Source organism: Melanotaenia boesemani, chromosome 16, assembly GCF_017639745.1.
Source record: "Melanotaenia boesemani isolate fMelBoe1 chromosome 16, fMelBoe1.pri, whole genome shotgun sequence".
Taxonomy (NCBI): domain Eukaryota; kingdom Metazoa; phylum Chordata; class Actinopteri; order Atheriniformes; family Melanotaeniidae; genus Melanotaenia; species Melanotaenia boesemani.
The window spans coordinates 20,966,887-20,992,686 of NC_055697.1; the positions used below are offsets into that span (position 1 = coordinate 20,966,887).

At 38.8% G+C, this 25,800-nt stretch overlaps 1 long non-coding RNA gene across 1 annotated transcript; it reads right to left on the bottom strand.

Moving 5' to 3' along the window:
• LOC121655308 lies at positions 1-23,320 on the bottom strand. Its single transcript, XR_006013144.1, has 3 exons — positions 23,222-23,320; positions 15,616-15,618; positions 1-10 (listed from the first exon to the last, which is right to left on the bottom strand). It is a non-coding gene; the product is annotated as an uncharacterized LOC121655308 (long non-coding RNA).
• Between the last annotated feature and the right edge of the window lie 2,480 nt (positions 23,321-25,800).

Sequence of the window (25,800 nt, forward strand, 5' to 3'; positions counted from 1 at the left end):
AGCTGAGCATCTTTACTTGAAAGCTTTTTTTTGTTTTCTAAAGCTGCCTCTCTATGATGTCTACTCAAATCTTAATAAAGGATATCTATAGAGGATATCTCTCTTCTAAGCTATCTTTAAATCCCTGTTTTTAACAATATTTAATTTTGAACCTTAGGCAGAGAGGGTATTATCAAACATTTTGACGACTCTGTATAAACGAGCATGGCCTTCGCCCTCCTCCTATTTTACTCTTTGTCAACCCACACCCTTCATTTTGTCACAGGACACCCGCAAGGGACTGTCTCCAAGCTGCAGAGCCATGTCTAGGTTTGGGCCTCAGACCTGATAATCTAACAGTAATCCATTCAAAACTAATCAAACATTTACAAAGGTGCCATGATGTGGAGAGAGCTCTATTCATCAGTGTCCTCCATCACCAACATGCAGGCTGACCTTGTTACGCTTGCGGCGTCTCAATCTACCTATGCAAATGAGACAGTAGCACATGGGTGAGCGGGGGGACTGACAACTAGACTTGTGTATAGAAATTATAAACAAATAGTCATCCATTATGAGTGGAGTTGCATGTGCTGGGAAGTGCCTGGCAGTGAGGCTGCATACAAACTCTTCTTCTGCTGGACAATTATTCACTGAACAGGAAGTGACAGTGTTGTCAAGGTGAATTAGCAGCATATGTCAAGCTTTTGTTATAAATCCTGGCCTACAGTAACCCTAACCCCCCCCCCACCTCTACAATGTATGAAGTCAGTTGATGATATATCAGCGCTGCTAGGAGATTTATAATTCAGCGAGGGTGATTCCACGGGGGGAACTGTTGTGAGATGTGGGACAGGTCTTATGGAGAGGGTTGAGAGGTTTTTGGGGGTGTAAAAAGTGGGTTTCTTTCCCTTTAATCCTGTCCCACTGCCTGTAGGCCCCCAGACCTTTTTCCCCCCATTACCCAAACCATTTGTTTATTGTGCAGTAATTACAAACCTTCAAGCCTAAAGGCAAACAAGCGGCAAGGCACTGTAATGATGGAGACATTTATAACAATATATCATAACAGCAGTGGACTCAAGCAATGAATTTATGTCACAAGATATCAATATCAACTACCAGCAAAACAGCCAGGTGGTTATTACTTGGTGAAAAACAGAAATATGCAGCTGTTTAGGTAAGACTATTATTGATTTGTAATGAACTTCATCCTCCCTTAAAGGCTGGTGTGTTAGCAGGAATGTGTTGCATTTTATTTAGCAATTTCATGCATGTTTGCTTCACAAGGTTAAATACTGCAATTCTGAGACAAAAAAGAAAATTCTCTCATTTTCAGCACTCCAGAAGCCATTTAATGCTCCCTGTGTTAGAGTGGCAATCCCTATTACCGCTGGATAAAGTGTACCCTTTTTTATTTGAAATGAAAATGTCAGTAATTTCTTTTGAGATTGATGACTCCTTACACACAGGCCCAATAAATGAAAAATTGATGAGGCTCAGTTCTCTCTTTTAATATTTAAGGCAATATTAAAGCCTCTCTTACATTTCATGGAAATAGTTTTATTTAAAAGGAATAAGACCATTGGGCATTGTTTACTGAACACCTCATGCATGTTTTATAAAACCAGTGCCTCTTGGAGGAATTCAAAGGCCCTTGGAATCGTTACTGTTTTGCAGTAAGTATAAAACGACTTAAGAGGAAGTTAAATGGCATCAGCATCATTGTGTACTGCTCTCTTGTTGTTGGATGTGGGCTGCTTTGATGAGGGTTTCCAGTGGTGGATAGCAGTGCCAGAAAACTGAGAGAGGGGGAGTTGCACAATAAATGACTGAGATTTTATTTCTTCTATTGGGTCGTAATGTGTGCTCGGTGAGGAAATTGATGTTTAACGTGGCTGAGCGGACGAATGGGATGAATTGCCATTTAAAACATAGATAGACCCATGGGTTGAAGGCACAGGAGGAGAGAGATGAAGGAAAAGTTAGAAGTAGGACGAGAAAAGGAAGCTGCTTGACTTGTTTAAAAACAAGCCAGAGGCAAGGAGAGTCCCATGCAAAGGCAAAAAATGATACCCAGGAATTACCGGCTAAATTGTCTTGGTTCAAATAGTTCTTCAAATGGACTGAAACAGGGAGCTGCTGTATGAAAACATACAATGGACCAAATCAAGCAGAGTTCATACCTTTGAACAAAGCTTGACCTATGATAACTTTCATAGCTTTTATATACACTGAAAGCCAAATAGTTCTATGAGGAGCTTTGGCCTCCACTTAAATTACTGACCCCAAAATATTATAAAGGTAAATGGTGGGACCTTCAATGAAACAATGGGACATATTTATGGTAGTACTGTGTTATTATGGGTACTGTTTCCTAGTGAAACATTTGATCAAGATTTAAGTTATTTGTTTGAAGTCAACATTTTTTGTAACCAAAGCCATCTGCATGCACACAGACATAGACACAAGTACACAGCAACTCATATGGAGTAAAACCTTATATACCAGCAGGATAAAATCCAAGTTGAGGGGCCCATTACATTGTAGTGGTGGTTAACAGGGACATTCGAACTGAGAACCAAGATACTCCAGCTCCCATTTAGACAAATTAAATCAAGTCCCATAATGCTTTATGTATCTGTTGCCTGGGTTACACATCCTAGCGCACCAGGCCCCTTGATGGAGGGCGGAATGAAGCCCTTTATATCAGATGCTTCGACAACAGGGGGTGACTACTACCTGCCAACTATTATCAAAGGCACTGGTTTCATAGCTCTGCCATATTTTTTGATTGATCTAAATTACACGACAGTGAGTGCTGCAGTAACATGATCTATAAAGAGATAGCGACTACTTGTACATTATTAAACTCCCCGAGCGGCTGCTCTGCTTTTGGATTGCTGTAATTATCTGTGCTGGAGGCACAACAAGTGGCCCAAACACAGCTGTTAGCCTGCCTGCGCACCCGAACACTGGTTGGCTTTAATTGTTTCTGAACAGAAGCTCCATTTGGCAGAGGTTAACATTAAGAGGACGGGCAGAAACATGCCTTTATGTCTATATATGAAGAGAAAGCATTTTTACACTTAATTTTTATTCAGATAAAAAAGTGTGATCAAAGAAAAACAACAATGCTCCAGTCTCAGACTTGTGACATTGTTAGCATTGCTGCCCCAAAAGTTTGTTGACAAAAGAATATCATGTAAACCTCAACTGGCTATCCTCTTTACACCTTTCTGCAATATCTCATGGACAAAGATTATTCAGCTGTTAGTGTTTTGCGTTTTAAAAGCAGATATTCCAGTAAATCCTTCTGGCTTTAAAAAAATTGTCTGAGGGCTTCTGACATCCCATATATCCCATCCTGTAAGGGAGAGAGAATCAGCACGGAAGGATGGCACTCTGGGAGACCTGAGGGACCTCTGTGGGACGTTAGTGTGGGTCATGTGACCCACGGTGTCCGACACCATGGCACCAGCCAGGTTTTGTGGCCAAGTGCTGGTGTTGTGGTGACAGAGACAGTAAACAGGACATATCGGTTTTACCACAGAGCCTTTTGTTACCTCAGAACAAGCACTTTCTGTCCATTGCTCTGCAACTATAGCAAAGATAAAACTAGAAAAAGACATAAACTTCTTGCCAGACTTACAAGTCATTATAGTTCTTTTAAAAAATCATGTAAATTCCAATTATTTTCTGTAGGATTGATCTGTCGTGCTTTGGTATGACAAGATGTTGAATTGAAGGAAATCCCAAAACAAGTCTCTATAATGTGTTTGTCTTGTTTTACATCATCACACATCATTCCTGTGTTTTACTGGCAAGTCTTATTTCATATGGTTCACCTATCACGAGGACTGTTTAAGAGTGGAGCAGCAGATGCAGACATTGAATTTGAATTCATACAAGGCGGACATAATATCAGGCAATATACAGGCAGACAGAGAGGCTATTGAAATGCAAATAGACTGCTGAGGCCACAGCAGCAGGGAAAAGAAATTGGCCAGAATGACAATGCAAGTAAACCACTCTAGTTTGTCAAGAAGGCCACGCTTTGTCACAAAACTGGGAATGGATTTCAGTACAAGTGCTGCTACAGTCGGCACTAAAAAGAATAATATTAAAAAAATAAGAGGAAAAGAGAAATAAAGTAGTTGCTCACTGCCAAACTCTTATGACAAGATTCAGAAATACCTTTAAAGTGATCGTTTTCAGTTTTTTGCTGGGTTTTTGGAAGGACCCTCTTCTTGGATCATGAGTGTGAGCGGTGTTAAGGGGATGCGGTCCATGTGCGCACTGGTGCTGCTATAGATGTGCACTTTCTTAATGCCTCATTCTCCTCATGAGTGACCTCTCAGTTGATAGTGTGTTTTGTTAGTCAGGTAGGCATGCTCCATCAGAAGGAGGGACACAGAACTGGGAGGCCTCACCGGACCCTAAGCCATAATAAATTACCTACAAGTGCTGCAGAACAATAACACAAAAAAGTGTGAGCCATCCATTTCGCCACCATTTACAAGAAATCAATATCAATACTTAATGCAATGGGGATGAAAAATGAGCAGAGATACAGGGGCATAATGCAGGCTCAAATGAAAGAGCTCGGCGTGCTGCTTCCCAAGGGTTCAGGGGATGAGGAGGGAGGCCAGAAGTGGCAAAAAAAAAAAAAAAAAAAAACTCAACTGTAAAAAAAATGCCATTATACCCTTTTGCTTTTGTCTCTCGTCTATTTAAGTTTCATAATAGTCTTTTCTCAACTTAGTTCTTTAATTGTTAATCAATGTGCAATTTTGGTACGCCAATAACCCTGGACAGAACATGCACAAACATCTGTTTAAAATATTCAGTCAGTTGGGAAACAAGTAGCTCTCACTGTTGCATTACAAAAAAAAAAAACAAAAAAACAAAAAAAAACAAAAACAAAAAACGTTCAGCTTACCGCAGCAGCAACTGAAGTGTCAGTCTGACAACTGTCAGCTGAGTATCAGTGAATGCAGCAGTCAGTGGGGATCTCTTTCCCCTGTCACAAATTAATCATCTGTTAAAGATAAACATGATATATATTTGTCCTTGAGGCATTCTGCATGATGTCATAATGTCAGCCTTAATGTCCCATTTCATTCTAGTAGTGGGTGATGTATTACAGGCCTTTTTATGCCTTGTGTAGAAAACTCTTGAGTCTTTATCACTTAATGCTGATAAAACATAAAAAAAATAAAAATACTCAAGTGAAGAAAGCTAATGTAAAAAATCAAAATGCATTATGTTTTTGCAGGAAGATATAAATTAGCTTAATAAACAAGATGTTTTTACCACATTAAATATTTTATTTTACATTCACAGTGCATGAATTGAGTCTGCTTTTACAAAGCCGAGAGGCTGTTTTTGCTCCCAGGTGCATCACAAGCTTTAGGTTTGTGTTAAAGGTATATGTGTCTTGTGGTCTTGTGAAGTTTCTTTTCTGGCTACCTAAAGATGTAGCCAACAGTTAAAAGTTTAGATACTTTTGTTATTTTCTTGTGTCACCCGCAACCCTTCCTTCTGTAGATCTTGATTCAGTATGCAACATATGGACTGGTGGGTGAGGTATGCTATAAAATAACATCTTTGCAATTATTCAAGTGGTTAGTGGTGCCATTTTGCTGAGGTTGAAAAGGCATGCATGATTTTAAAAAAGGCAAATAGAGATATGAAACAGTGTGTACCTGTTTATTTTGACACAAATCCATAAAAATGTTTCTTGTGTTGTCTCCTACCTCCTGCTTCCCAAGTGTGCTCGTCTCAGTCTTGGTGTCTGTCACCAGTAGATGGCACTGCAGCCAAGTTGTCCAGCTACACAGCCACCAATTTCACCTGCCAGCTCTGGCTGCCAAAGAAAGAAGTGCAAATGTATTTGTTTCACCTTGGCTCTGAGGGCTTTTTCAGCTGTTGTGTCCAGAGTCCAGATGCAGTGTGACACACAGAGAGAATATCAATGACCAATATGCTCACAGGCCAGTGGCCGACGGTTCCAAGTCCTTTAAGTACAGAGAGACGATTCCTCTTTTAAAGTCTATCCCTGTTCAAATTACAGGCTCATTGCCTTGAAAACAAATGATCACAGCTTTGGTTAAAAAAAGCAGCTAAAAACTGGTCATTTTGGTTGTTTCTGTCTCGTATACACCAGTTACTCATGTTACTGGCCATCAAAAGCTGTGCGTATATTCTTTACTATTACGTCTGCCTACCTCTGACTTATCAAAAGGCGAATAATATCAATTAGTCTTTGGAGGATAGAGTAATTTTTGTATTGTTAAAGGTCTGGTGTCAAGTTCTGAAGGGAGCCATTGTCCCTTCTTGAGCTTGAGTCCTTTAGAGTGCATAAGTGTTTATTGAACTCAATAGAAAGCGTCGGGACAAAGGGACCTGATATTCCTTACTCACTTGCTGCATAGTTTGTATCATAATTTCAACATAAGCTGTTGCGATCAAGTCATTGTGAGTAATTTTGGCAGCCATTCAATGTGGCTCTTTGAACCCGAGCTAGCCCAGTGTTGTTGTGGGTTTCACCTGGGTACTCTTGATAACCAATAATAACCAAACAATGGTGCTGACTTTGAGGGTATTTGGGATTTCATGTGTGGAATTAGGAGGTTATCTGTGGTGGTTGTGACAAGGTTGACAGAGTGGGGTGAGCACTGAGGGGATTGTGGGTTGACATGACATGTGAAGACTAACTATTGTTGCGGTGTGGAGCTGCAGGGTATGAAAAAGAGGAGAGAGTTCGGATTTCCTAAAGAATTCACTGGACTGTCATTTATAATTTGAATATATATTTTTCTGCACTTGGTGTGCTGTGATGCAATTAAAGCATTCAGAATTTCAAACAAAGCAATAACAAAACAGAATATATTAACCAGAGTACTTTGATAGAAAACTTTAATTTATAATTGGAATGAAAAGCTTGGAAATCATGTTAATTTATATCTTACATCACTTGTGTGCATTTTGCAAATGCTTTGGTTAGGAGTAAACCTGGAATGAAACATCTCTGAGTATTAAACTCCCAGACAGTGAAGTAAGTGATAGTGCAGAGCAGAGTGTGACAAAGTTCACTCTGTTGTCCCACTGCTGCCGCAGGCAGAATGAGCTCATGGCTGTGTAGTATAGAATCAAAAGAAAGTGTTTGGTTGAACTGAGGGTGGACCTCGGTGTCACAATGTCGGTGCTAACATCAGTGAAGCACACTCACTATTGTTTATTGAATAGCTGTATCACTATAACAGGTCATGTAAAACACACCTTTTTTTTACACATACCGTACACACTAAAGTTAACCAACACGCACACACAGCAGTTTGTGGAGCCGTCATGAAACGTAATATAGTGGTTTGTGTTCTTGGACACAACTATTTCCTCTTTTTGTACTGACAGAATTAGAAAAAAATGCATTTAGGAGTGTTTCTATTATTAAGATGTAACACAGTTCATAATAGAATGCTCGTAATCCACAAGACATGCATTTGCGAAACATCATTGCTTACCTTAAGATCCTCCTACAACATCAAGTGCATGCTAAAAATGTTAGGGTACCAGATGATGACTCATGTCTCATCTTCAAAATCTCAGAATGCTGTGCAAATGGAAATGAGACCTCCAACTGAAATGCATGTATTTCTTTGTGATTTAAAGCTCTGCTTAAAATCACAAAGAAATGTAATGCTTGCAATCCTCTGTAAGAATAGTGTGGAATGATTTACAGAAAAAGGAAAAATCCCAGTACTTAAAAGCTTTGTGGAAGCCTTTGATTGTTTCTAAGTTTCAAGTTTAATCTAAATTTAAGCAACAAAATTAATTGTAGAAAGATCAAAGTTTGATATCAAGGATATGCTCACAGATTTTCCACACTGGTTTAAAGCCTGACCTTTTTTGCTCAAAGGAAATCCTTTATATACATTTACCTCATTATATGAAAGTATATGATTGTTTGATAACATAACATTTTTAACCGAAGATAAAGAAAAATAGTTGGTCCTCTTTTAACAAAACCAAGTCGTTCATTTGATAGATAGCTTCTTGTTGTGCTACAATAAGTACCAGTCCCCGGTACTCTCCATGATGGAAAATTAAATTAAAGAAAAAAGGGCCAGTGCAGAGTTGAGGTGTACCATGTAGTGAAATGTGGCAAATTGCAAGTTAAGTGAATAAGAAGAGACTTTTTAAAATGCCTATTGGCATAATATATAGTAAGCTAAAGGTATTCACATAACGCCTTCATTTAAGCTTATTATCTTTCCTATATTTCCACCACTCTGTACTCCAGTTATAATGGTAGCATTCACTATATTTGTTTACATTTCAATTTAAGATTCAGTGTAAAGGTTCAGAATGTTTGCTCATTTTAAAGTAGTCAGTGCAGCATATCTCAACTTAATTGAAAAAAATTACTCTTCACATTAAGTGATATTAATTTCTCTGGTGTTGAAACTGTGGGTCCTCAAACCAAAATTCAATGATGACACCCACTCAGTCATTTCATTCTAGCCTTGCCAATTAATATTCTTAATCCTGAAGTTTGCTTTCTGTATCACCTACAGTGATCTATTTCTTCTCTGCTTCCCTTCCTTCTTCACCTCCTCCTCCACTCACTCACTAGTGATGATTTTTTAGATCACTTCCATTAACACTGGTGTGTCGAGCTCTAATTACTCACTCACTCACTCACTGCCGCTTGTTTGGGTAAGCAATGTGGCCTGTTAGCAAGATGCTTGTTAACTGATTGTGTTTAATTATATAAGAAGATAATTACATGTAAATGTTGCATCTAAAAGCAGCCATCTACCCCTGCTTGCTGATTTAATAGGTGCATGTTTAGGATCCCTGTTTTGTTTATTTTAGAGTGCAGTGATTAACTGCTTATTCTAATGAATCTCCTGGATATTTTCTCCATGGTGGCACGAGCTCAACTGCATAAGGGCAATGAAAACATGAATTTCTTATATAACCAGTATAATAGTATAAAAAGAGTAATAATAAAAAAGTAAGTTAAATCTCAAGACTGCAGCAACAAAATCAAAGGCAAATATGGAATCATTGTTACCATGATCACTGCACAACAGCCTGCATGTCGTTCCTTCTAGGTGTACAAAAAGAATAGCAAGGCTCATTTATCAATATTCTATTGTCCACGGCAAATGATGCGGCTCTAAGCTGAATTTCATTCAAGCTCCTGTCAAATGAAGGATTATTTAGTGTGTTTTAAGAAGGTGGAGTGCAAGGTGGAGATAGGGGTCAGAGATGGAGGGCTCCCTGGGGAGCTCCCGAGGGTCTTGGGGACATCAGCCCTCCATTATGAGCTAATCAGGAGGGGGAGTCAGCGACTATGTGTGTGTGATAGTGTGTGTATTAGGAAAGGGTAGGAGGGAGAGAAAGAGAGCCACCACATGTTATGTGAAAAATGTGTGTATATGCATGTGTCTATGTGGTGGCAGGTGTGTGTGTTGGGACGATGAGGCCTTGCCTGTGTCTCCTATAATGTCTTACAACAGCAGAAGGCAGAATCCCCTAGGATGTTATCCATGGTGGTTCTTTGCCCTCATGAACATGGGACAGACAACTTCTGCCTCCAGATGCTCTCAGTTCAATACAGGCCCCAATACTGACATCCAGTTATACTCTCACAGGGCTCTTTGTACAACCCAGGGGAGCTGCTGTGTTAAGAACATGATATTGTTAAATATTTGTAAATGGAAGCCGTTCAGCTGCCTGTGGGCTCATGCATGCTGTTGAATGTCAGGAGACGTATGCCTCAGATGCTCGGCCTGGTCTGCGTCTGTCTCATCCAGTCAGCCAACATGTCTGTTGTTAAATTACTCAGCTGAGCACAAGCCAAACAGGTTTTTTTCATTTAATACCACAGCAATACATTTTGATCATTAAAAGTGCATCAAAAACATTAAGTCATGTTTCATTTCACACCGTTTGCAGCAACACTGCAATGAAGTGCTTTATTTAACTTTTTTTTCTTAATTTTTGGGTGAACAAGTGCTCTGATTATAAATTGATGTTTCAATGAGATGGGCTTTATTTGTGACCACTCAGAAAACAAATACACCACAAGAAACAAAATATTCCAATTGAAGACTACATAAAACCTCCATTGATTGTTTTTTTCCTTAGAATGAGAAGGAAACCCATAACTAGATGCGCTAAAAGCACTAATAGAGCTGCGTATTATAAACTGATATGCCCTGTTTGTATTCCTGTTACACTGGAAAGCTTAAAATGTCATAGCTGGTAAACCCGGAAATCTTCCTGGTTTGACTGATGATAATTTAATGATGCTCAGGGTTGCTGGTCAGCAAAATCTAAGTTGACACTAAGGTCATTTCACTCGATTTAAAAATGAAAACAATACATTCTTTCTTCAAGCACAAACAAACCCAGTTGTGATGACTGAAAGCATTTTTAAGATTACTTAAAAAGATAACACGGTTTATTCCGAGAACACTTAATTACACTGCTTGTATGCAGTGTTCATTTAGAGGATACATGGATTGGTAGCCTCTAAGTAGAGGCTGCTCAGGGAGGATTGGGTGTATCGGAGACACCTGATCCTTCCCCAGGCGCACTTTTACAGCCTCTGAAATGAGACGCATCTTTGATTTGCTTGCCCTGTAAACAGACAGAGACATGAAGGAGCTCTGGTCTCAACCTTGCTACAAGCTGCCAAAGATTCACTGCCTGAAAAATGGACACAGTCAGCCTCCTGACTCTGACACATTTCTTACACTTCACTGCCTTATTACATGGCTGTTGAAGTGACTCGGTCAGAATTTATGTAATTGAATAATTTGTTAACAACCTAGTCAAAAAGTAAATAAATTCATAACTAATAGTTAGGTAAAACAAATAACATCTTATCAGCAATGTTTATATCTCTTTTCTGTCATGGTCACAAGTCATTTTGCAAACATACATACAAACTCATACCAAAAATGCTGAGTTACTATTGAGCCCCTTTACGAGCACACAAAATCTGATCATTACCCTTTTTCTAGAGTTATCAGATAATTCAAGTGATCATGTAGGCAGCATAATCTGATTTCCTTTATCAGATAATAGCAGTTATCTGATCATGAGAAACTGGATTAACACACCTAAATTTCTCTCCAATACTCCAGTGTCTTTGTGCATGTAGTACATCTAATTTATTTAGTACTTTACATATGCTTATGTGCAAAAAACTGCGCCATGCAAGGGCATAGGTTTGTTTTAGACTTTGGCAGGGCCGAAAAGCCGTTAAACATAGTTACAAAGAACATCATCACTCTTAGCAATAATATTTTTGAAAATGAAAATCTTTTAGTGAACATTTTGACTCATTGCAGTTTATTAGAATTTGTAGTATGAGGGGAATGTTCATTTTTATATAATTATTATCCTGATTTTAATTTCACCAAGAGTTTTAATGGGTGGGGCTATGTGTTTCAGCTCCGTGTCTCATACGATGAGGAAACCACAGCGATATGTAAACACCAGTAAGTCATTTATCACACCACAAACACAAGATTGTAACATGAAAAGTGACGTTTCTCCTGCTTTGTCCAAAATAAGCTTCTTTTTGCTTTGTAATCAAGATTCCAGTTAACCGGCCTTATACCATACCCCCAAAAATTAAATAGGATTTTCATCTATAAACTAAATTGATTCACCCTTAAAATAACTCTTCATATCTAAATTTCTTTTCTTTGCTCCTTAAGTTCTGACTGGGGACACAACCACCATTAGCATACTAGCTCTCACTAACCAAAAGCGCTAGCTCATCGAGCAGAGTGAGTGACAGCAGGGACAGACAATAACGTTATCAAGAAGCTGAGCTAATCATAACAGTTGAAACAGGTTATAAGGAAGGACTTATAGCAGTGATGTTGCCCTTAGAGAACCCAGATCTCTCAGCTGTTTTTGCCACAGCAAATGACAGCAAATAATGATATTGGTGGAGACATTTCCCTACTGTCCCCACCCAATTCTATGCCCATGACGTTGCTTCTATCTTGACAACGTTTTCTGTTAAAAAGACAAAAGCAATGCACTCTCAACTTGAGTGGAACATAAAAGAAAAATATCAAGGAGTGCAGCAGCGCAGCAGAGTATATTGAGGTACAGTTTTCAAATGTGGTCTATTTTGCAGGCTTATTAGTGCCCAAATTAGCAGCTTACACTAAGCCTGGGGCCAATAAAGACTGGACGTTTTAAGAATAATAGAAAGTTACGTCACTATGTACTACATACTTTGGAAGAAACCTGATAATGGATTGGAAAATGTAGACAAGTTCTGTTTTTTAAATATTTCATTCCAAAGGTGCATGTGTTAGATCTGATTATTACAATTATCTGATTACTCTGTTATCAGATTTTGATGGTCATGTAAACAGGTTCATAGATTCTTATTAGATGAATTGTCTCATACCCTGGGGTCTCTTTTTGGGTTGTCAACATGAGGACAACTCCACCAAGCAGCTGACATACTGTATTGCTGCAGGGACCCCAGTGGAAGTCAGATTAGATTGTTCCACATATTTGAAGGAGAGATGAAACAATAATGGGAAAAGAGTTGGCGTTTTTGTGTTGTGGTATGTTGTAATGTCAAAAAGATACAGGCTTGTTGTTGGACTGCAGGCTCTTATAACCTTTACAGTTGGTGCCCCAAGGAGACTGAACAGGTTCTGCAGTATGAAGGAGGAAACAGACAATAAGGCATTGTATGTTGGTGTATTAATATCTTCACAGAGAGGGTGAAAATACATCATAAGGTTGGAAAAAAAAGAAAAAAATCCAACTCTAAGCTTAATCAGTAAGTGCATTGATTACTTCATTATGTTTTTACATGATTTGTAAGCTCAATTTGTTATTTACCACTAATGACCAATGGATAATAAATAGCAACATATAAGTAGAGTTTAAAGGAGATTAATATAGCAGTTAATTAATAACAAAGAAGTAGGCTAGCTGCAGTTAATTAATATTAATTAACTTAATTAATATTAATTAATGAATTAACTATATTTAAGGACACCTCTTTTGTAAAATATGGGTGCTACACTTAGAACAAATACTCTGCCAAACCATATTGAAATATATGATTAAAGTGTCGAGAACTTCAGTGTGTTTATTATTTCCATAATATGTAATTTTTAAAAGTCTTTTTAAAGGGGTCATGTTTTACAACTAAAATGTCAAGGGCTCAATGATTACCAGGAGTATAAATGTAGACTAAAGGAATATCTTCATCATTATCATTCTTATGTTCCTCATAGCTAAACTATGTAAACGTGCCTGTTTTAATGCGTTTGTGTGTGTGTGTGTGAGATGGCATTTATGTGTGTTTTGATCTAAACAGAGTGCTTACCATATTAATACCATCTAAACAGATGAATCATGACTTAATTGGATGTAATGAGCTCAGTTGTTTTTAATAAACTATTCCTAGCAAAGTGAAATGTAGTGGTGGGAGGTGCAGGACAGAGTAAAAAATAATGTTTTCATTAAACACAGCCTTGGCTTTTTTCTGGCAGAAAAAGAGATTAGATTTTTTATTTCATTATTTTTATTTTGTTTGGTCTGACATCTTTATATGTGCATCTAACATTCTGCCCTATCGACCAAGACAGACAGAAATGTCAGCTCCACACTGTGATTTTTTTGGTCTGCTGTGACCTTTCTTGTTGTCCCCTCTGCTGTGGGCTGAGAGTCAGAGGAGTGATGAGTCAGGAAGGAGGATGGAGGGATGGTGAGTGTTGCTCCTCCTCCAGACAGTCTGCCTCCACTCTGTGAACATGAAGCGGTGCGGTTGGCTAATGTGGCTGGGGAGAGCGCGGCAGGGCTAAGATGTCATGTCTGTCTGTTGGCTAACAATTAAATGTGGCACCTCAAGCAGATCAATTTGACTTTGAGGCTTCAGGTTTTATCTCCTCACTCATTCCACTGATTTTTTTCCCTATTACTCTCTGGCCCTCTTCATCTCCTACATTTTTTATTCTCCCCTTTGGCACATTAACACCTCTAATTTCCTCTAATGCCATCCTTTGCTTGAAGAGCCTTCCCGTTCAGTCTTTTCCTCACAGTCCCCTTTTATTTGACATATTAGTACTTCATTATTTTATAATAACACAAAGCTAAAATATAAGAACTTAACACTATATAGCAGAATCAGAATAGAAATAGAACTTAAAAAGCTCAAAACGGCACCCACGCCAGACAGACTCCTACTCCAGGACGGAGACGAGCGATGCTGCGGGGAAACAGAACACCAGCACAAACCAGCACTTGAAATATCAACGCTCCAGCCTTCTAATTAAAGCCAAGACTAATGGGGCCTAATTGCATCGCTAAAATGTACCAGTTCTCTTCTCTCTAGTGTAACTTGACGACACTTCTTCCTATATGGATTAATGGGGACCGGAGCTGCAAACTAAAAAGCAGTTAATTTATCGGAAGATCTGTTAGGGATGATGGAAAAAGGGGAAGAAGGGGGAGAAAAACAGTGGATGAAGAGAAGGGGGATGCAAAGAAAGAGAATCACATAATAAGGCTCTTTTTATCGAAGAGGCATTTTATGTCTGTGTCTTAAGCTTTTAGACTAAGCATGTTTATTTTAATTACCAGTGCCATTTATGAGATTGGCCAACACCCAAAGCAGTTTTCACTCTTGTAGAGCTACTACCTGTGCTTGCATGCTTGCAATTACATGAAGAGATTCAAGTGAATGGAAAATGCAATATTTCAAGCTCCTTTGTAGACAACAGCCTTTCTTTTATTTGTTTTTTCTTTTTTTTAATAGTGGGCTAAAGCTATTTTCTCTGTCGACTGACACAAGATGTGTTTAAATGACTTTTTCCAGCAGGTTTCAGCTGGTGGAAAACCATTAAACCTGTTATCCAACTCCCAACCTCTGCCCCCCCCCCCCAAACCTGATCTCTCTCACTCTCTCTGTGCCTGCTTTAGTAATAATAACATTTTTCCTTTTTAAAAATCAAGTCATACTATTCAGTCATTAGAGGGTGATTAATTTTGTATCATTTTTGTACACTTTTTAGCCACAGTAGACATGAGCAAGAAGCTTCTGCATTGCATTTAAACTAATGTACCTTCTGTTCTGATGTAATACCCATTACAATGTATTACACAGGTTTCTGTATTCAAAGATGTGTTTTTAATTATTGGTTTTGTTAACATGCCAGTTGACTGAATGTAAGAAAAAAGAGGGGGGTTGCAAAGGCTTGTATATTCCACATTCAGACATCATACACAAAATTTAGGTATTTTCAAATGTGTTTGTCCATTAGCTGCTTAAAAAGTGACTGATCTTGTGTTAATGTGTCAGGCTTCTGATCTTGCTCAGTTCTTGCTGGGGTGAGATTCATATGGCTTGAGATAAAACTTCCTTTGTGTGAAGGGCCTGTGTGGCCAGTTTAAAATGATAACAATCTGCTTATGATTACAGAACGTACAATCATACTCCTGTTCAGCGAATAACATTGGTTGTTTCTAGGAAATAGACACAAATGTCAGTTGTTTTACTTTTCTTTTATTTATTTAATCATATACTCAACACCCTGCTTCTGCAGAATGTGTGGTTCTTCCAGCATTAACTTCCTCCTTTGCTTTTGATTTATAGCCGTTATTACTGTCACATGAACACTACCATTTTGGTTTAAGGACATTTTTTGAAACTGTAACCTGTAAATCTTCTTTAGAGGAACATTATTCTTTGGTAAGTCACTAATAGTAACAAACTTCTAAAACAAAAATTGTCTATTTGGTGCTTATTTGCATGTATTTACAAGTGATTTGAATATACAAATATGCAATGCAGGAAGGATTTGTCGGTGAACGTTGTACAGGCTACATATACAATAAAAGCATTTACACATTAAGAACACTGACTAGATTTTTATGTTTTAACTGCTTTGAAACAGTTACTGTAAACCTATATCTATCTCGTCTACTATGAAAACCAAGTCTATACCGGTTTACAGCCATGCCAACAAATGACTGTATTTACATATTTACAGTACAGTAAATGGGTCATAAAAAATAAAAAACAGCTTCAATTTACTTATGCTATTCACTATGTGATGGAAAATTTGATTTCAAGCAGAACAGGAGTAAGCCAAGCACTTCTAACATTTTAGGAGAAGGGTTTAGGACCAAACTAGATTCAGGACCTTCTGGTCTGTTATGAACCTACTAGATCCCTCAGGTCATCAGGGTCAAAATTTACTTTTTTTTTAGTAGCAGTAGTAGTAGCGGTAGTAGTAGTAGTCTTTATTGTTGTTTCAGCTATATACATAGTACACAGTGACACAAAACAATGTTTCTCTTGAAGCAATTGGTGTTATACATACCATTACAACACAGTAAACAATAAAGATAATTTAATGAATTTACACACACTGAGAGCCACATGCACACAGTGCACATACAAGCACACACTCACACCCATATTCACTCTCTTACATTATTTCACATACTCTCTCATATGTTTACTCAAGGTGCAAAGGATAGCAGTAATTTATACAGTGCATATGGTGCAGTGCAGTGATTTGCATTTGAGTTGCAAGTAGAATTGCAGATTGAGTTACTGTTATTTAAGTTAATATGAGTATTGCACTAAGAGTGATTGAGCAGTCTCACTACTTGGGGAAAGAAGCTCTATCCCCAAGCTCTTTCTCCAAGTGGTTTGAGCTGTGCATTGCCACACAGTCATGTGTGAGGAGCTTGAACAACAACAGATTGAGCGTGCACTCTTGGGGTTCAGGACGGTTGTGCTGGATTTCCTGTTCCCAATTTTGACTGCCTGGGATCTTCCCACCAGGAAGTCCAGGATCCAGTTGAGTTGGTGTGGGCTGGGCCCGAGCACAACACGTGTTGTGCTCGGGCCCAGCCCACACAGTATTTTTTATCAGCTGCTGAGGGATAATGGTGTTGAATGCTGAACTGAAGTTAATGAACAACATCCTGACATATGTGCCCTTTTTGTCCAGATGAGTGAGAGCCAAGTGAACAGCGGTGTTGATGGCATCATCTGTGGAGCGGTTAGGGCACTAGACAAATTGCATTGGATCCAATGTTATGGGTAACTACAACTTGATGTGTCTCATGAATAGCATTTCGGAGCATTTCATGATGGCAGATGTCAAAGCAACTAGGAGATAGTCATTGAGGCAGGTCACTGTGGATTTCTTAGGTACTGGGATAATAGTGGTGGTCTTGAAGCAGGTTGTGACAACAAAGATGGTAATAGAGATATTGAAGACATCGGTAAGGAAGCCAGCTAGTTGAGCTGTGCATTCTCTCAGCACACGACCTGGTAAACCATCAGATCCAGCAGATTTCCGTGGATTGACTCTAAACAGGGTTTCCTTCACTTCAGAGGTGGACAGGCAGAGTGCCAGGTCATTGCTATCAGGTGTGTCTTTCCTCACCACTGAGCCACTCTGTTCCTCAAACCTTGCATTAAACTGGTTCAGAGCCTCAGGAAGGGAATCATCACCATCACAGGAGAGTGGAGCAGGCCTGTAATTGATGATAGCTTGTATGCCCTGCCATAGGCACCATGCGTCATCTCTATCTGTAAATTGCTTGTGGATTCTCTGAGCATGAGTGCGCTTTGCTGTTTTAATACAGACAGCTCAGCTCTAACTTATGTTCCCAGAGTCAGAACTAAACATGGAGAGGCAGCGTTCAGCTTTTATGCTCCTCACATGCAGAACAAACTTCCAGAAAACTGCAGGTCTGCTGAAACTCTCAGCAGTTTAAAAAAAGACATTTCTATTTGCTGCCTGTTATTAAAACAACTGTTAAATTCCCCACACTGGAAATGTATTTCTTGCATTTTATCTATTTTGTTTTAGCTTTTTTTCTTTCTGTTTTTAGTTTATTTTATTTCTTTGAAAGTTCCTTTTTTAATGGACTTGTTATTGCTTCCTGCACCCCACTGTAATGCTTTTAATGTTTTATGTGAAGCACTTTAAATTGTCTTGTACATGAAATGTGCTATACAAATAAATTTGCCTTGCCCTGCCTTGGAGGTGGAGGACCACAAATACCTGTCAGCTGGAAAACAGACAAGACTGTATATGTAACAGAGTCATCTACGAGACAGGAATGAGCAAACTAGTTCTTGAGGAGGTAGCCATCTGTTGGGGCAGCAGCATCAAAGTCAGAGACTTAAAGAAATTCTTTTTTTTTCTTAATAGTTTAAGAAGCTTACACTTTTCAATGCATCTGTAATAACAACAGGCAAACATTCAGATTGTGTGAATGTTGTGTTTAATTTTTAAAAGTTTACATTTAACCAATTCCAGTTAATTTTAGAAAGACTGTGTACAGCCTTTTGAGCTTGAGGAAGGTCCTTAAGTCAGTACAAACATGCAGTTACATTACCATGAAAGCTTATTCATTGGTAGAAAAACAAAATTAGCCTTAAGTTTGCTGTGACACCCATATTACTATTCTCTCAAGTCAAATTGATACAAGTACATACCTGCTGTGCCAAGGAGTTATGTTTTCTTAAACAAGGAGGAGGAAAAAAAACAAATAATAGTTGGTTCATTATTCTGCAGGAAATGCATTTTGTCATCCAGGGCATTATCTCTTTTATAGAGGAAATCTCTTCCCAAACAAAATGGTTTTATTATGGATTGAAGCTTTTCTTATTTCACTAAGAATCAAGACAATACAAATGTAGCCATATGCAGTTTTGACAGGAGAACAAGCTTCCTAATTTAAGCATTATGTGTCTCTGTAGTGTTAACTATAGTGTCACATCTTAATACTTCTAAGTAAATAATGTAGTTTGTACAATACAGTGGCTGCAGAGTATCTCTGTCTGTTTCTCACCAATTATCGGTTTGACTTAGCCCTTCTGCCTGACCAAACCTTTTATCTTTAATTGTGCTCACATTAGACTTCCAATCTGACCAATTTTGCCTTTAGCAATAGCTCAATCTGGCTAATTGGTTTCCGTGTTTTTTTAAATTGTAAGGTATTGAGTATTTGAGGTCATCTCTGTTTTACAAATAAGAGAATGCTTTGCTTTTGTTTGGAAACTTGTAAAGCTCTCAGCCATTCAGACTTATAGTGAGGAGACAGTAGTTCTGCTCATTAGCAGAGCAGCTGGGTCATGAATCGCAGTCACACACACACATCTAGTGACATAATGCTCATATACAAGAGAGTGAGTGACACAAGCTTACACACTTGGTACCATCTCTGTATGTGCTTAGCAATCGTTTAGTTTAATTAAACAGTCCAGCACAATGCTCAGCCTGGATGAGAAGAGCTGCACTTTTAACTTGTGTTTATTTCAGGCCTGTGGATGTTATAGGGAGACCAATAGCAAATAAAGGGAGAATCAATGGGGCTTCATTAAAAGCAGCAGGCAGTCTTTTGCCTGGACACAGCTTAATTACAGTTTCACTGACGTTTGCTTTAATTGTGGGAAATAAAGGGAGTGAAGTGGAGTGAATGGAGGGTATTAGCATATCTATCACTGGGAGAGGGCACTGGGGCACGCCTGCGGCTGTACATCTCTCCTCCAACCCCAGATCCACCTCAGATCCATACAATGTTCGGTCAGTTTATTTTTTCATTTATTTTTTGTATGTTTCTCTCTTTCCTAATGCCTTGCCAAAAGCAATAAACATTCACGTTTTACTCAAGTACGGGACACAACCATTGCATATTATGGTCTTATGATGCAGCCTCATTTTGGAGAGTAGCATATTTGATTTGAAAAAACACAAACCCATAAACTCAGATATTCTGACAAAGACAGATATTTTTCTATGCATTTTCTACATGTTGTCCAGATGCAAAAACACTTCTTGGCCCCTGGAAACTCTGGCTAGGGTAAAGCTAAAGACTCTAGATACACTATTGTGATCTGGACAGATTATCAGGGCTTTGGGCTTGACATGAAAGACAGTGTGTTATTAGTTTGCTCTAAGTATATGCCCTAATCTCCCCTTTATTGATATTGCAACTGGGGACACCAGCAAGAAAGTGCCTGAGCTAATCCTGTCAACAGTACTTTTCAGATGTCTATAATGTATAGTTGCTCCATAATCAGAAATCAAGGGATCAGATTGTAGTACAGTACTCATTTCTACATAATTTAGCAAAGAACCAACTTCCAATATTGTTGGTTTAGGACAGGGGTTTGCAACCCATGGTTGTTGAGCTGCATGTGGTTGTTCAGCCTTTTCTCAATGGCTCTAGAAGAAAATAGAGAGCAATTCTGGATGCATGAATAGATTGATTTCCATTCATTGCCAATGGTGCTGGCTTACCCATATGCTCAATTTGTGCAGAGAAATTAGCAGTCAACAAAAAATTTAACATTTAAAGACATTTCCAAAACCAACATACAGCATTTGCTGGAAATACCAAATTCAAAATGAGCACTAAAAGAAAAGAAAAGAAAAGAAAAGAAAAGAAAAAAAAGAAAAGAAAAAGAAAAAAGTGATTTCAGAACTTCTGTGCTTAACAGTGCAAACATACTTTAATAAAAAGTATATCAGGTCCCCAAACAAAATAACTTTCGTGGCCTTTGTGATGAGTTGAGCGATGTTGACGATATTGAGCAGAGTTGTGTAGATCAACTCGCAGGTTTGAGATTTTCTATTGCTATGAGCAATAAAATGTGAAGAATCAAACAGCTCTTGTGGCTCTAAACTATGTTTATTTGGGGGGACAGGTGGTAAAAATTGGTTCTTTAATTAGTAAATGCTGCAGACCCCTGGTTTAGGATAAGACCCAACCAGACCTCTAGTCTGTGTGGTCTTTGAGTGAGCTGCTTAACAAGCACATTTAGAGGAAGAAAATGTTACAGTCAGAAGCGTGCAGTGCTATTTAGATGAAGGGGAGCTCAGGTATGAAAGTGAACACTGACTTATCAAGACAAGTGGTTTGGACAATTATGAGGTATCGCTTGTACTTGAGTGAATTAATTATTGAGTCAATGTGAATTAACAAACAATGAAAATTCATGGTTTAATTTTCTAGGAAGTTTATTAAAATCCAACTGTCAATTGTATTTTTCTGCCCCTTGGATCCAGTAATGTTTGGTAGCAAGTAAAATGTCCATTCAACCACAATATGTTTAATGAGTGGCTGAATAAAGAGGAGGTAGCACAGGAGCTGGCAAGAAGATGAATGTGAGCAAGACAGTTAATACATTCAGTGGTGTGCACAGACATTTTGAGGTGCAGGTGATCAGTTTAAAAAAAGGGCACCTTGCAGAGAGCGTGGAACCACCACCTTTGCTTAATTATAGTGTGAAAATAACACATTACAGGCTTTTATGTACTTGCAAATTTATTGAAATATGTTACTGCACATGAACCTGGTACTGATCTGACACTGCTCTCCTTATCTTTCTCATCTTCCATGCTGGTAGATGGTCTGCTGTGGGACGGTAGTGAGAATAGAGTGATGCACCTTTGAGTAAGACTGCTTAGTGACAAGAGTCAATGTATTACACCACTAAGACTAACACCAGACTGCAATTGCCATAGTCTGACTTCAATGCCTTACCACTAGCTGTGTTCTGCAGACAAATTCTAATTGGATATTTATGATGGTCAACATTTCATTGTTAGCCTACAATGGTAAATACAAGATCACTGTGAATGCTATAAGCCTAACATGGAAACAACTTATATTTGTGGGCCTACAAAATAATGTACTGGGCTAATATAGCTTGTACCAGATTTGGCATTGCCAAACCACATTGTGAACACTTTTACATGGTTCAATAACATTTGTGAAAGAGTTCATTTTTAAAAACCTGAGGTCCCCCTATCATTGTAAAGTGCTTTGAGTGTCTAGAAAAGCGCTATAGAAATGTAAGGAATTATTATTTATTATTAATTATTAAAAGGCGTTAAACAATTAACATGACTCTGGTTTTGGCTCTGGCCTTTCTCCATCATCTTCCTCCTCATCCACCTTGCTGCTTGATGGCTTCATCCAGGCCAGCACAGAGCTGCTTCCCTGAGCTGCCTGGTTATAGCTCCTTTAACTTCTGTTTTCTTACCTCTCTTTTCTAGGCATGCTGCAATTGATAAAAGCCGATGCCAACAGTGTTATAGACTGCTTAGAATAATGCTGCCTAGAATAAAGAAAAAACGATTTGTCAAATTATTACAATCTGCGACAAAAGAGATGAACAACAGGAGAACGCTGTGCAATGTGGTTTATAAATATGTTGTGAAAACTTCACGGAAGAAAAAGCCCAACATACCCGTGTTTGTAGTGACCACTTAGCCTAACAATTGGCAAGGTACCACTGATTATGGCTGGTGCCAAGCTCGTTAAGCGGGCATTCGGCCATTTAGGCTGTAATGAGACAGACAGGCTACTTTACAACAGGGACGAATAGTTTGGTATCAGACTTAGTTTAGGAGCAAAAGGTGCCCTCGGAAAAGTTCAGTGTTATCTGAGTAGTGGCAGGTGGAATGGTGGGAGGTAAATTCGCGGACAGTCCAGCTGCTGCAATGCACATGCTTATAATGTGCCTCGTTGGCACCCACTTTGCGTGATCACGTTGCCAAAGAAACAATGGGAACGAAACGGACGTACACACACGTGCATGTGTGTGTAAGGGGTGTGTGATTGCGTCAGTACAGTGGGGCACATACAATAGAGAGTATATTTAAAAAAACAATTCTGATAAAAAGGGCACTTTTTTAGCCCTGACGGCAAGGGCAAGTGCTTCAGCACCACCAAGGCTCTATCTGTGCACGCCAGTGAATACGTTATTTATGTCCCGATGTTATGCAAAGATACCCAACTTAGAATATAAGTGAAAAGTACATCACAAAGTTGCGACCACTTTAAATGGAGTCATGTCTTACATTACCAAACTGAAATCTAGGTCCCATCTGCATCACTTTGGAAATTCAGTTTATTTCAAATCGTAGCTGAGGTGCCAACCAGTCAAATGACCTGACTAATTGCGTATCTTAACTTTCTGAATGACTTATTCCTACCAATAAGTTACACAATAAGGCCCATCCACTATTGAGCATTGAAGAATCTAGTCAGTGTGCGTCTCGTCCTAAGGCGGATTTATACTCGTGCTATGTCTGCGTCACCACTGTGGGTGCTGTGTAGCTCCGCAGAGGCTCAAGGTGCACCTCTTCCAGACCTGACGAGCACCCCTGCTAAGCAGACGGTTATGTGGCGGTACTCCCTTGTGATTAGTTTGGGATCACATGTTGCCGGATCTCTGGATCTTCTTGCTGAATTTGTGTGGTAACAACCGTTTTTAAAAACAATAACTAGTGGATCAAGACGATTAAAGGCTGATCGAATTCTTTCTTCATTTTCTTCCACAAGCTAATAAAGACACTGAACCATACTGGACACCACTGTTGTTTTAAAACAGAAAATACCTACCGAATTGAAGTAAACGTTAAAAAGAACTCCAACCTGGTGAGTTCACCGGCCAACACCACCCCTGCTGCCACCTTCAGCTTAGGAGGAGAAACTGCAACACCAAACGAAAAGTACCCCTTACGCTCGAGCACAAGAGCAAACTCACCAGTGTTAACTACGCTGTAAACGACTGCGCTCAAACGCCACGCGAGCATAAATCTGCCTTTAGGTTATTCAACAACAGTAGAGTTAAGATTTATTAATAGGGGTTTAAATACATATTTTAAAGACAGGGGGAATTTTGTGAAACGGTTATCCAAATAGGTGTTAAAATATTCCTTTATAATTTCAGATTTTTTTTTTTAAAAAATGCATCGTTCATCTATCAAATTTGCTTTATATAACAAGAAATATGCTGTAATGAAGGCGTAGCTAACATAAATCTTTTAACAGTTTCCAAGTGTGCAAAACGTGATGTAAAGGCAAACAAATATTACTTAATTTACATATTTTCAAGCTAAGTTTTCACTTGTCTTTTTGCTGATGAATGAGGTTGGCAAGCATCCATGTTTATAATGTTACAGACAAACAGAATAGTGGTAGCTTTCTGTTTTACTGTAGTTTTTGTTGATATCACAAATTACTTAAAAAGACCGCCATCACAGCATTAATAAAACCTGTAGTATAAAAAGTAGTAATGAGGATGTCATTATTAGGATCTGTATTTGGGTTGCAATCCCACTCCAAAGCTCTCTCTGACAGTGACTGATAGCCAGCTGGGATCAAACCATCTTCAACGGTGCTTTGGTGACAGGTGAGGGGACAGTTTGAGTCCCACTCTCTCCCCCAGCAGTTAATAACAATTTGAAAAAGGGTTTGGGGTTAATAACACAATCATTACCTGGATGAGGATGGGAGACAGCTGTAAGCATGTATGCAGATGGACGGCCGTCATTAGTCCTTGTCAAACAAGCTGGATAAGCGTGATCCAAGAGAGCACTTCAATTTTTAGTCATGAATGAGTAACAGCTGAGAAAGGCTCAGCATAAAAGGCCCAGCATTTAGCCTGTTTTGAGAGCATCTTCATCACACAAAGGTCTTGTTTTTGTTCTCATCTGCACAAGTCAAACCAAGTTCTGTTTTTCTGGTGTGTTTCTTCATCTGAAAAATTTCAGGTAAAATTGGTTTAGTAAAAACTATACATGTCATGTTGCTTTACAGAATGTAACAATATATGTGACTGAGCAAGCACAGTGGAAGGTCCTTCATTATTAAAAAAGATTGATCTGTAATTTGTAGTGTTCCCATCTGTCCTGGTTACGCAAAATTATGGCTAAACCAGTTAGTAAACACTTTGCCCCATTGTCTGTTGTTTTGATAATCACCCATAATAGCATCCAGCATCAGTATGGTCTTTAAACCTGATTTAGGAGTTAATGGAATAAGAGGGAGAGGCAGTCAGTATATGCACTGGGCCTAATGTCATTAGAAATGTTTGCGGAGGCTAAATTAAATCAGTCGTAAATTGTGCTCTCAAGTAAGCCAGAAAAACCCTGCCTCGTTGAGGAGAGGAGGGGGCAGCGGGGATTCATATTTTAACCTTGCGTAGAAAATGCACTTAAACAGATTAAAATAAAATAGGGACCGTGTGGATGGATGGGAATGGTAATTGCTGGTGCTTTAATGGTTTCCTGTTAGCCAAGTCAGGCTGAAGGCAGAGCTATTTTAAAGTTGGAAGCAGTGATTGAGGTCGTAACTTTGCAAATCTGGTGATTAAGCCAAAGGGTGAATGTCACCAAACAGCACGTTACATATCTAATGGGGCTTTTGCTGGAAACAGATGTTTGTGGATGGGTTTTTGTTGTGCTGTAGAGCAGGTGCGGGTTGGAGTGGATGGCTTTTGACCAAACTGTGAAGCAGAATGTGGAGTGAGAAGGATATAACTAGCTAAAATTCTGAAGTCTTAGTGTGTGCTTATGTTCATAATGCCCACCCATGTGTGTGCCTCATTCATTTCTCTTAATGCTGTCAGTGCAGGCATACTGTTTGTCTGGTTGCATCAGGTAGCTCATTACACAATGCAGCCCAGACGGTAATGATAGCCATAAATACTCTGGGAATTCCCAAACGCAGATTAAATCAAGATGCTGTCTTTCCCAAAACTGGACAAAGAAATCTGCGATAAGAAAAAAAAATGTCCCTAACATCTAGTATTATACAGTTAAATATAATACATTTTGACATTATAATGAGAAACCATTGTGGAGAAATGATGCGTATTTCTGATCTCTGCTGTGTGACGTGTCTTCTTTTTCTATATCTCCCTACTTTTTAGTTTGCAACAAAATGCACTTATTTCATAGCACATGACTAAACTGCCATATGCAGAAA